Below are 13,308 nucleotides of genomic sequence, written 5' to 3'. Positions count from 1 at the left end.
TTTTTCAAAACACTGTTTCACCTTCCTAAATCAACTTATTTTCTACCATTCAGTTCTTTCTTTCATATATGAAACATGCGGCTAATGAAATGTGAATCCTGTGCAAGTGGATCTTGTATTGAATAACGAATTGATTGCATGCACGTAAATAGAAAAAATTGTTGTTAAAGGCTGTATTTCTGCATCAGGAACTGCAGCATTTGGTCTCTGAACCAATGGTCTGGACAACATTTATTAGTGACCTGGATTATGGTGTCAGTAATTCATTGACAATAGAAACACTTGTGCATGTATCATGATTGTGAATGAATGCGAACAGATTTGATGGGGGAAATGAAGCGGTTATCAGAGGGAATAAATGCTGTTCAGGATATGAATACAGCTAATGCCAAATGTGTATTATGCAGTAAAGATTTCAAACTCAAAATTGTTGAGTAGGGAAGTAGCCAGATGCAAAACTTATATTAATGTCCTTAGGTTCTCAAGAAGTACAAGGCAATAGCAAAGCATCAAGTATGTTCGAATGGTATGACGATCCGATACAAAAATCGCAATATTGTACTTCTACAAATCTTGGAAAGCCTCATCTATAATATTGGTTTTTGTTTTTATTCCCTCTTGTGGGTGATTTTAGAGACCCTCATGAGAAAAAGCCATTATATTAATATCTAGCTTAAAAAAATCAAGAGTTGGGTATGTTTTAACCAAGAAAAGTATAGATGTTGCCTGTCTTTACCAAGGGGATTAAACTGTGTATATGAATAAGGTTAGAAAGGAGCAAGATACATGATGTTAAGTTTATTTTTGTTGACAGTACTCAACCATTGGAACAAATTGCCTACTCATACAGCAGATATGGATTTGAAAGGGAGAAGAATGAGCAAGTGCTATGGCTAAAATCACAACGTATAAATAATAAGTATTGTGCAATTCATTTTACGGTCACCATGATCTCCTGGAACTCAGTTTGATTGCTCAAGAATCAAAGAAATTTTAGTGATCCTTTCCCTCAAACTGACAAGTTTTTGACTTTCCCAGATAAAACAACTGCTGGTGGCTAAGGGACATTGAGGATCAAGAAATCCAGCTGCACCATGACCTGGTGCATCTGTTGGCCTTTCCTGTCCTTACATTTGAACTTTTACAAATATAGTGTGGTGGTGGTATTACATTTATTTCTCAGAGCTCTAGGTGAAAGACTAAGGGCTGCATTTTCTCTAGCAAGAGGAGCAGTTCAAAGTGATAAGGAAAACTAAACTTTTAAAAATCTAATCTAGGATTTATTCATGATTTTAAAAATTCCCATTCGTGTAATTTATTCAAAGCTTTACAATTCAAGTGTTCAATTTCTTAGAAAAATAAAATTTTCATTCAGACCCTGCAAAAGATAATCCTTTAACTCCAAGTTGCCCAAACTGTGAACTCAGAAACCCCAGCTGAAAAGTGTAGTTTTTGAAACTTAAGCAAATGTTTATAATGACATAATAAAGGTTCTTTTAGAATTTTAACAAGGAACCTCTATTGAAACTGCTAGAACAGATATGAATGTATTTTTCCTAAACTGCACCAGTCGGCCTGTCACTCAATGTAGTCCAGCAGACATTTTAAACTCTCATTAACACTTTAAGCCTCTTTCCTTCAACTTTCAAGAGTGAGGCATTTTTAAAAACTTCTGATTACAAACTTATATAGAACTAACCCACTTTTAAAAGAGCATTTATGTCAACTCCAATTCGTTGCTCTCACATTACAGGTGAAAGTGCTTGGGACAGCCAAAATTGGGTCTGTTTCATCACACCCGAAGGTGTTATTAACATCCCACTACTTTCCCATGCCCAAACTGGATGTGAAAAAATACTCTAAAGAAGTACTTCCTGAAATCTCATTAGTGTTGCACTGTAGGAAAAGCAGCAGTTAATTTGTGAAATGCACACCCCTAAACTCTCTAAAACAGATATTCTGTTTTCGAAATTAAATCAAGTATTGGCCAAGGAACAAGGGAAAACTGCTGAAAATGCGATGCTGGAAAAGCGCAGGTCAGGCAGCATCCAGGGAACAGGAGAATCGACGTTTCGGGCATAAGCCCTTCTTCAGGAATGAGGAAAGTTTGTCCAGCAGGCTAAGATAAAAGGTAGGGAGGAGGGACTTGCAGACCTCATTTTCTCCTGTGGAATGAACTGTCAAAGGAAGTGATAGAGTCGGGTACAGTTACAACATTTGAGAAACATTTGGATAGGTAAATGAATAGAAAAGGTTTAGAGGGTAATGGGACTAATTTAGCTTGGGAAACTTAGTCGGCATGGAGCAGTTGAATCGAAAGGTCTGCTTCTGTGCTGTATGACTCTAAGACAAAGTGGGGCTGGCATGGCGATGGGGGCAGGAGAAAGGGTAAACAGGAGGTGGGGGTGTGAATTTCCATTCATGAATTTTCCAGCCAGAAGCCTTGTTATTGAGCACAGACAGCTCCCCAGAAAGGGTCAGCCCTTGTCCACCTTCACCTTTAACTGGTGACGACCTTTCCAACTCACCATCAGTCAGAGAGGATGAGCTGCTAATTCACTGCCTGTTAATTAAATGGTCGATGGGCTATTAGTCAGATCCCAGGGGATAGGAGAGAAATTCATCACGGCCAATCAGTGACTCTTAAAGAGGTGACATGCACACAATTCTGACAAGTCGCTGGATTTCCACAGCCGATCAATTAGTGAGTAAAACACTGATCGGAAGATTAGATGTCTCATCAATCAAATGGATTTGGCAACGATTTTGCTAAACCACTTGACTCTTGTTAATGTTGGTGTAACTGCGACCTCTTTCCACCTATCACATTTCTGACGCCCCTCCCCCAAGTCCCTCCTCCCTACCTTTTATCTTAGCCTGCTGGACAAACTTTCCTCATTCCTGAAGAAGGGCTTATGCCCGAAACGTCGATTCTCCTGTTCCCTGGATGCTGCCTGACCTGCTGCGCTTTTCCAGCAACACATTTTCAGCTCTGATCTACAGCATCTGCAGTCCTCACTTTCTCCAACAAGGGAAAACGCCCCCACTCATTGAAATAGTGCCATGGGCTATTTTATATGCACTCTAACAGATAGAGAATGAGATTCAGTTTAATATCTTGTCCAAAAGCACTTGTCAACATCATTGAGGGAAACTGCTCAGACCACTTAAATAACAATGTGAAGGTGCCTCAAAACTGTCAGTGCAGCACCTAGTGTTAACTCTATCAAAACTAAGTTTCTGTGGAACCAAGGCTCAATAATGCTGTCCAAGATAACAAGCGACACAAAACTTATTGGTTTTATAAATCTGTCATGCAAAATGGTTCTATTGGGCACAAATATTTTGCACTCCTTGGTTGTTAATGCCTTTCTCTTTGGCTCATCTAGTTGTGGTGCCAAGAACAGATGGGGATGTAATGGCCTAGTGGTATTATTGCTGGGCTGTTAATCCAGAGACCTAGGGAATATTCTGGGCATCCAGGTTCAAACCTCGCCACAGCAAATGGTAAAATTTGAATTAAATAAAAATCTGGAATAAAAAGTCTCATGATCATAAATCCATTGTTGATTGTCAGGAAAAAAACACTCACCTGGCCTACTAATATCCTTCAGAGAAGGAAACTGCTTTCCTTACTTGATCTGGTCTACATGTGAATACAGAAACATAGCAATGTCATTGACTCTCAACCGTCTTCTGTACAATTAGGACGGACTCTAAATGCTGGCCGAGCTAGTGATGTCCTTGTCCCATGAATGAATTTTTAAAAACTTTTTGCCAAACTATTGGTATCTCCTTTGAGGCATCGCAAGCATTCACTTTAGCAAGCCTAACAATCAATTCACAATATAAGCTCGCCTACTTCACATGCTCATAACACTCCCCTATAAAGGGGGTTCAACAACAATACTGGTTCAGTACCTTCTCCTATTGACATTGCAGGCCTGGGCTAGCAACATAAAGATCAACAACACAAGTTCAAATTCCACCATGACAAATTGTGAAATTGAATTTAATGTTTAAACAAGAGACAACAAAATACCATGAGCACTCTCACTCAGATAGGAGCCTTGGCTCATGATAACACTCCAGCTAAGTCAGAATGTTGTAAATAACCTGATACTTCAATATAATACTGAAATGCAGTTTTTCCAAATGATTCCTTAAACAAAGCACTTCTCAAATAGTGTTATTCGGTCTTTTACATCTAACAACAAACCAAAAACAAACTGCAGATGCTAGAAATCAAAGAAAAAGAGTGCTGAAAAAACTCAGGTCTGACAACATTTGTGAACAGAAAAGTTAACATTTCAAGTCCAGTGACTTACTCAGAACAGCTTTAACTCTGCTTTCTCTCCAGATGCTGCCAGACCAACTGAATTTTTCCAGAAATTTCTGTTTTGTATCTTGCATCACTATATGGAGAAGAGTTGGAGAATTCTCCTCTGAGCTGTAGCAAATATCTATATCGCAACTAACGTCAATAAAACAGATGATTCATTCATTTGTTTCATTGTAATTTTTGGAAACATGATATGCACAAATTGGCAGCTGTGATTCTTGCATTATAGCAGGGACTACAAAATGCTTTGCGAAGTCTGCACTGTGTTTCTTGTGCTCAAGTCTGTAAAGTGGGATTTGTGCACACAAATCATTGCATTTACACTACAGCAGAGATACTGATAACATCAACACTGTAAAAGGCATCCAATAATGTGTCCCATGATAGACTCAGCACATTTGAAGTCTTAAAATTGTGATGAAGGGTTGTTTTTCAGACTGGAGTGTAAGCAGTGGTACTCTAAATGCCAATGCTGGGACCACTACTGTTTTTGATATATCATAATTATCTAAGTTTTGTGGCTCAGAACTTGGAAACGTAATGAAGAGGATAGTAGGATACTCTGTCGTGGTGTCTAGCATGATCACGGTGCTGTGTGGGACAGGTTTCAAAGGACCTAGCAACTTAAAACTGGTCATCCGCGAGGCACTGTAGCCATCAGAAGCAGAATTGTTTTTAACCAAGATGTGTAACCTCATAGATCAGTATATGCATGTGGCATCAAGAACCCTTTGCAAAACTGAGAATCAGAGGAAAACTCTCCACTGAGTCATACCAAGCAAAGGAAAATAGTTATTGTTGCTGGGTGTCAATCATCTTACCTACAGGATATCACTGCAGGAATTCCTCAAGGTAATGTCCTAGGCACAAACATCTTCAGTTGCTGCATTAATGCCCTTCCCTCTATCATAAGAACTGAGGTGTGAATGTTCACTGATGACTGCTCAATACACTCCGTATCATCAGCAATTTCTCAGATATTGAATTAGGCTCTTCAAAAATAGAGACTAACCATTATCCCTTGACATTCAATTGCATTACCAATACTGAACCTTCCAATATCTACATTGTGTGGGGTTACCGGACAATGAACTAAACCAGTGCATAAATACTGTGGCTGTCAAATGCTGGAAATTCTGCAATAGCTCACCTTACTCAAAGCCTGTCTACAAGAGACACATCAGGAGTGTGATGGAAATCTCCCTGCTTGCCTGGATGAGTGCAGCTCCAATAACAATCGAGGTGATCAAAACCATCCAGGATAAAACAGCCCGCTTGAGTGGCACCTCATCGAACACCTTCAACATCACTCACTGCAACAATGATGCACAGTGGCAGTGGTGTGTACCATCTACAAGATGCATTGCAATAATTCACCAAGGCTTCTTAAACAAGATTTTTGAAAACTGAAACTTCTAGCACTTAGAAGGACAAAGGCAGCTGATGCACAGGAACACCACTATCTGCAGGTTCGCCTCCATATCACAAAGCCTGATCCAGAACTATACCACTGTTCTTACCATCACTGGACAAGATCCTGGCACATGAGCATGGTGCTGGTGAAGCACAGCAGGTCAAGCAGCATCTGAGGAGCAGGAGAATCGACGTTTCAGGCATAAGCTCTTCAGAGAGAATTCCTGATGAAGGGCTTACATCCAAAACAGCAATTCTCCTGCTCCTTGGATGCTGCCTGACCGGTTGTGTTTTTCCAGCACTACATTCCCAACTCTAATCTCCAGCATCTACAGTCTTCACTTTCTCCAAGATCCTGGCACTCCTGCTGACCAGCACTGTGTACACCCACACCACATAGACTATAGCAGTTCTAAAGCACAGCTCACCACCACCACTTCCAGAGCAATTAGGAATTGGAAATAAATGTTGACCTTGCCAACAGCATATCCCACAAGTTAATATTTTAAAAAAGAAATCAAGAGGGCTTAGACTGTTGAAATGTACAAAACATGTCAGAAGAAATGTGATGCAGAGAACTGTGGAATGATATGTTTTGAATAAAGAGGGCAATATAAACTAAATAGCATAATTTTAAAGTACAGGAAACACATAACTGGAGTTACACATACAAAAATCTGTGAAGTTGACAGCAAAAGTTGAGGAAATGGTGCTTAAAGATACAGATGATGAGCGTTTGAGATGCATGAAGTGAAACAGCATTGCGTCAAACTCTATAAATCAGTGTTCAGATCTATAGGCCTGAGGGTTCAAGTTCAGCTCCAAGTCCCATTTGCCCTGAAGATGTGCCAAAGTATGCCCAGACAGGTTAATGAAAAAAATGTCTTCATCTCTCAGCTATCTTTTCCCATCCAAGTCATGTGATATGCTATTGATGACCATATGCTAAATTCTAATGCTAACAGACTACAAATGAACTTTATGCTATCTAGGTCTGGCCTAGAACATAGTCAGACTAAAAAATCAGCATCAAACCATAAGACGCAGGAGCATAAGTAAGCCTTTTAGCCAATCAAGTCTGTCCCGCAAATCAATGATTATGGCTGATCTGGTAATACTCACTTCCACTTTCCTGCCATTACCCCATAACCCCTGATAGACAAAACTCAGGGGTTTTGTCTATGTTTGAGAAGGCACCATGCCCATCTGGGTCCAGTGATTAAAAAGGCTTTGCCAATCTCTCCATTTACTTTCTCCTTTTATAGTCCTGTAACTAGTCAAGATTAGAGTGGTGCTGGAAAAGCACAGCATGTCAGATAGCATCCAAGCAGCAGGAAAATCGACTTTTCAGGCAAAAGCCCTTCACCAGCACCACTAATTTTGACTCTAATCTCCAGCACCTGCAGTACCCTCTTCTGTCCAGTTCTATAACTAGCTGATTTTCTAGCCAACATGTGATATGCTACATTTACCAGTAAATTTCCCTCATATTGATATTAAGGTCAGCTGTGATTGGCAGTGCATCAATTAGAATCCCTGCAGTGTGGAAACAAGTCCACACCAACCCTCCGAAGACTAACCCACCCAGAACCACTCCCCTACCCTATCACCTATACTTATCTCTGACTAATGCCCCAACTGACACATCCCTGAGCACTAGGAGTGATTTAGCATGGTCAGTTCACCTAACTCCACATAGTTAGATTTAGTTTATATTGCCCCCACACAGACACAGGGGGAATGTGCAAACTCTACACAGACAGTTGCCAGAGGCTGGAATCAAACCCAGGTCCCTACCACTGAGCCAGCAGTGCTAACCACTGAGCCAGCAGTGCCACCTTAAATTAGCCACCAAAAAAACACAACCAACTATCACTAGTATCCATACACACAAATAAAGAAGGACATCTGTTCAACTGGGACAATACATCCATCCTGGGACAGGCTAAACAAAGGCACGTAAGGGAATTCCTGGGCATTCCATTAACATACATAGATTTGGACCCCATTTACCAACCTCGCAGAAAAAGGACTGGACGTGATATCACCCACAACAACAGACCATGGCAGATAAACAGCAAGAGGGACTGTTTGATTACACCTATTAAAATAAACTATGATCAAAAAATAAACGAATGAAGCAAAAAGGAGCATTATAAATCAAGAAAACCACCATTTCGGGCTGTGAAATAATTTTGGATTTCAAAGCAATATGGATTTATAAGCATTTATTTGTGACATTTTTCATATCTCAAAATCACCACTGTTAATAGACAGAAGCACCTTGCACAATCGCAGGACATCCCGAAGAATTCAACAGGCAAAGAAGCACTTTTATAGTCAGTGATTTACTGCAATTCTGGAAAATTAGCTACATAATATTCAAGTTTTCCCCAAAACTGCTGCATTAACAGCATGCACCTCACTTGATTGCAACAGCTGAACAGGGAAAAAGCAATGGAAGTCTGAACTCCAGAGAACAGGATTGCGTCTCAGCGCATTCTACCATGACAGTAATCAGGAATGGAAGCATTACCTGTCACAAGTGGGGAAATATTCAGTTCCGTATTCCTGCTGGAAGTGAAGGAAAGGAGGGGCATCTGGGATTTTTTGCCATTCACATGAAACGGAATTCTCCCAAGTAGTGTTAAGTATCCTGAGAGGCACTGAAAGGTTTTAAACCATAATATCAAAATTAAAGAAGAATAACAGGAGGCCGTTCGACAGTTAGTTTATGTAAGACGAACTGTAGCTACATTCTACCTATTTTTGATTGGTCTTAATTCTGTTAATTTGTCATAAAGCTCTTCAAGAACCAACACGATTTACTATTTGCTATCTACACCATGATTACTACAGGCAACTCAATTGAAACCTTTTGTTGATGTGTATGAAACAAATTGCATAGAGGGGGATGTTAGGTAAGTCAGGCTGCCTAAGAGGTGTTCAGTGTCTCTGTGTAAGTAGAGTTTAAAATATCTTGGCCAAGTTGGGTGGACACTCCTCTTGGGGCAAAGCTGGCATCGATAACATGAGAACAAATGAATGACAGTAATGTTTAAAATGCTTCAGTCGGAAAGGCCCAACTTTTGAATTTCACATTGAATGCATAATGAAAGAAGACATCCAAGGTTATCAAGCCGTGTCTGAGTAGTTGCATCAACTATTTCGATGGGCCCTGATACTCAGATGGCAATGACAGTTGGCTTCTCAAACACAGATCAGTAGAAATGCAAATACTGGATCAGACATTCAACTTTGCTAATACAACAATTTTTTGCCTAGCAGGTTTTCTCTGCCAAGAAAAGCTATCACCTGTTCTAATTACCAGATAGGTTATTTTGGTCAGTTGATGCAAAAATTTATCAAACTAGAATACAGGGAAAGTGTGGTGAAGCCATAAGGAAAGCCATCTTGCTAATTTGTATCTCATGCAGCACCTCTATCTACTAATCGGCCAGAGTGGCAAGTGCTGAAATGGCCCATCACATTTCTCGGTATTCCATTATCGTTATTTCTGCCTATGAATAATTGCTCTGCCCTATTAGCTACTGTAAGTCTGATAATAGATTTACATGTTTTCTGAAGCTTGACAAAGTCTTTCAGATTTTTGCCTCCAAGTTTGATTTTAATTATTTCAAATTTAAATTTTTCTATCCAAAAGCAGCTCAAACTTGTCAGCTGACTCGATGGACGCAAATACCTGGTTTCCATTTGAGCCTGTCCAAAGCTGGCATGCTGTACCAAAAATGAAAACGAGAGTAGCATCATCAGTTATAAAGTGCAGATAAAAATATTAATTGAGGACACTTGTAAGGACAAAATAAAATAAAACCTTTGTAGTGCAGTGATAATGTCTGAAACAGAAGGCCCAGATCCCACCTGCTCCAGAAGCGTGAATCAATATCTCTGAATCGATTGATTAGAAAACATTGAACACTGCTTGATGCATTTCATATTTTAAGCACATCCACCAGCATTAAAAACCTAGTGATAACTCTAGTTTCTCAAAAGGGTACAAAGAGATTTAACCTTCAGATATATACAAAGATATATACAAAGTGACTTATTCAACCACAAGTCAATTAATATGCTCAAGTCTCCCCTCAAACCTCATCAACATCTCCTTCCATACCTTTCTTCCTCTTATAGTGCCTGGCTTCCTGAAATGAACTGACACTATTCACCACCCAATGGCAGCAAATTCCACATTCTAATCATCTCTGGACAAAACCCTTGAATATCTACAAACTCAAGAAACCCACCTGCAAGCTTTCTGGTTCTCTTCCATACGAGGCATTTATCTGCCTGTTACTCCAAATCCATAACCTCCACCTCCCTCATGGATGGCACAGCCTCCTATCACTCAGTTTGTGACACGTCTCCACAGTTACCCCTCTCTCAGTCTGTGACTCATATCTTCTGTCACTCCTCTGTGACCCAATGCTCAACTCTCCTCAGTGACATATATCCCCATCACTTCTCTCAGTCTACAACCCACCCTTTTCCTGTGACCTGCCCTTGTTACTCAGCTCTCTGTCCTGTGAAGCTCTCAGTCAATTACCAATTAGTAATTGTAGCTATTTCCTCAGGATCCTGATCATATGTTGCTACACCAATCCACTAAACAAGGCAGAGGGTTCTCTATTTGAATTGATCACCTAACTCCCCTTTATCTTTCATTGATCATCATCATCTTATTTGTGAAGAATGTTCTCCATGAGTTCTCTTCATCTATGACCTATCTCCGTGGTCCCCCTCCCTCTAACCTAAGGCACATTTCTCCATGGTCCCTCCCATCACTTTCTCTGTAACTCCTCCCTTTTCTAGACACTGTTCTCTCTGACCCACCTTCTTCAGACTCCTTACCCACTTTACCACCTTTGTTCTTCACCCACTCTTCCACCTTCCTTACTCTACACATCAGTTCCTCAGACTCCTCCCAGCTCATTCCCACCTACTATAACCTCCCGAACGCAATCCCTCTCCTCACTCGCTAGCCTCCAACTATTCCTCTCTGACTTCTTCCCAATCTTTGGCCCTTCCATCTCCCCCGGAACTGACTAAAACTCCAAATAATTTCTTATATATGTTTAGCTGTAGTCTAATTGCCTATAAGAAATAATTCATATAGACTTGTATGTGAAAAGAACTTGCAGAGGAAGAGGTAGATACAGGTACACTTAGAACATATGAGACACATTTGGACAGGTATATGAATACGAAAGATTTAGCGGGATATGTGCAAACTGCAGGAAAATGGGATTTGTTTAATGGTGTTAGGAAACTTGATTGGCATGGATAAGTTGGATCAAAGGGTCTGCTTCCGTGCTGTACGAATCTAGTACAAAATCCTGGTCGGTGCTTTCTCTCAACTCTCATATCTTATATTTGGTACAACACCAGGAATAACAGGCATCAATTTGTAGCCACTGCTCACTCCTGATCCCTCCCAATCACTATGGCCCCAACCCCAGATCCTCCTCACTCCTGCCCCTGGTCTTTACCATGTCCAATTCCACCCCAGACTGGAGCCTCTACCCATCACTACAGTCTTCCATATCACAGCCCCATCCTGTTCTGCCTGAATTCTCCCTAAAAATTACAGGCCTCTCACTCATGCCCCTCCTTTCTAACTCCTGCACCTCCAAGTCTGCAGCATCCTCCTATTCCTGCATTTCCTTCTATACTGCAGCCTTTTCCTCACTCCTGCACCTCTCCCCAGACTGCAGCCCATTCCTCACATGCCCTGTCAGCATGACCTCTAAAACTGCAATCCTCTCCTCACTCCTGGATGGAGTGGCTTGAGTCTTCTCCTAGGTGTTCCAGTTTGCATTGCAAATCATTCACTTTACCCAGAAATTCCTTAACAAAGACATCAAGGTAGAGGACAGCAAGATCATGGTTTCCTTCGATGTGACAGCCCTATTCACATCAATAAACATCACCCTAGCCAAAGGAATACTGGCCTCGCTGCTAGATGAACCAAGGACACAAACACCTGACAGCACCAACTCCATCAGCAAGGACAGTATCCTCAAACTAGTAGACCTGTGCCTCACAACCACTTCACCTTCAACAAGACCTACAAACAAATCAATGGGATGCCTAAGGGATCACCAACATCTGGACTCTTAGCAGAAGCAGTTATGCAGGGGTTAGAACAAACAGCACTTACCACAATCAAGCCCAAGCTTTGGGTCCGCTGTGTGGATGTCATCACGAAATGCAACAAGTTAGAAGAAACACACAAACAAAACATCTTTATCAGTGTAAAGTTCACCAAAGAGGAAGAAAACTGACTCCCCTTCCTAGACAACACAGAAGAATGCAAAGCCAATGGAGAGCTACAGACCAGCGTTCACAGGAAAGCCACACACACTGACTAGATACTCAACTACAGGAGCAATCATTCCAACACCCACAAACAGAGCTGCATTAGCACATTATTTTAAATGCCACAACACACTGCAGCACCCAGGAATTAAGAAATGCCAAGGAAAAACACCTGTACAATGTATTCAGGAACAATGGGTACCCAATAAGCGCTCCTATACAACAGACCTAATCAAGAACATACAACACGCCCAGAGACTCTAGCCACCCTGCCATATATTAAAGACATCTCAGAAATGACAACCAGACTACTCCGGCCCCTATGCATCATGGTAGCCTACAAACTTGTCACAACACTGAAACAGCTCCTGTTGAAATTAAAGGATCCCGTACCAACCAGCAGAATGATCATATACAAAATACCTTGCAAGGACTGCAACAAACATTACATTTTCCTGGCGGGAAACTAGCCACCAGAGCACCAACTACAATTAGAATTAGAATCCCTACAATGTGGAAACAGGGCCTTCGGCCCAACATGTCCACACTGACCCTCTGAAGAGTAACCCATCGAGAACCGTTCCCTACAACTCGAGAAAACTCACGCAGACACAGGAGGAATGTGCAAACTCCACACAGACAATCGCCCCAGGCTGGAATCAAGCCCAGGTCCCTGGCGCTGTAAGGCAGCAGTGCTAATGACTGAGCCACAGTACCGCCTTAAACTAGCCACCAAAAGCCAAGACCAACTATCACTAGTATCCATACACAGAGACAGAGGGACACCTGTTCAACTGGGGCAATACATCCATCCTGGGATGGGCTAAACAAAGATAGGCATGGGAATTCCTAGAGGCCTGGCATTCAAAACAGAACTGCATTAACAGACAAATTTGGACTCCATTTACCAACCTCGCAGAAAAAGAACTTAAGTGATATCACCCACAACAACAGATCAAGGCAGATAAACAGCAAGCGGGACAGAACAACAGCGCTTCAACAGAGGCTCACTGATGATGTTACCTGGCATGGTAACGAAATGTCTGAAAACAAATCTACTAGCTCAGCGAGCAAACTTACAACCTTACACATTTACTCCTAAATCACCATCATATGCTCACCGAAAGACCACATTCTCTGCCTCGCTGCTGCTCCCTTCCCAACTCTTGTCCCCCTCCTCCCTAGGTTGCATTCCCCTTCCTGGCTCAGCATCCCCT

General features: G+C 41.3%; 1 protein-coding gene across 2 annotated transcripts in view; it reads right to left on the bottom strand.

Annotated features, from left to right (window-relative positions):
• Positions 1 to 8,528, bottom strand: part of LOC122542210 (carnitine O-palmitoyltransferase 1, liver isoform-like) — a 99,562-nt gene extending 91,034 nt beyond the window's left edge. For both annotated transcript variants that reach the window (XM_043679700.1, XM_043679702.1), the window contains exon 1: positions 8,292 to 8,528. The gene's annotated coding sequence lies outside the window, so the exon portion shown is untranslated. The remainder of the gene's footprint in view (positions 1 to 8,291) is intronic.
• Positions 8,529 to 13,308: the final 4,780 nt, after the last annotated feature.

This window comes from Chiloscyllium plagiosum, chromosome 39, assembly GCF_004010195.1.
Source record: "Chiloscyllium plagiosum isolate BGI_BamShark_2017 chromosome 39, ASM401019v2, whole genome shotgun sequence".
NCBI lineage: Eukaryota > Metazoa > Chordata > Chondrichthyes > Orectolobiformes > Hemiscylliidae > Chiloscyllium > Chiloscyllium plagiosum.
Note: the sequence above shows the minus strand (reverse complement) of the source record. Positions and strands in the feature narration are given on the sequence as shown.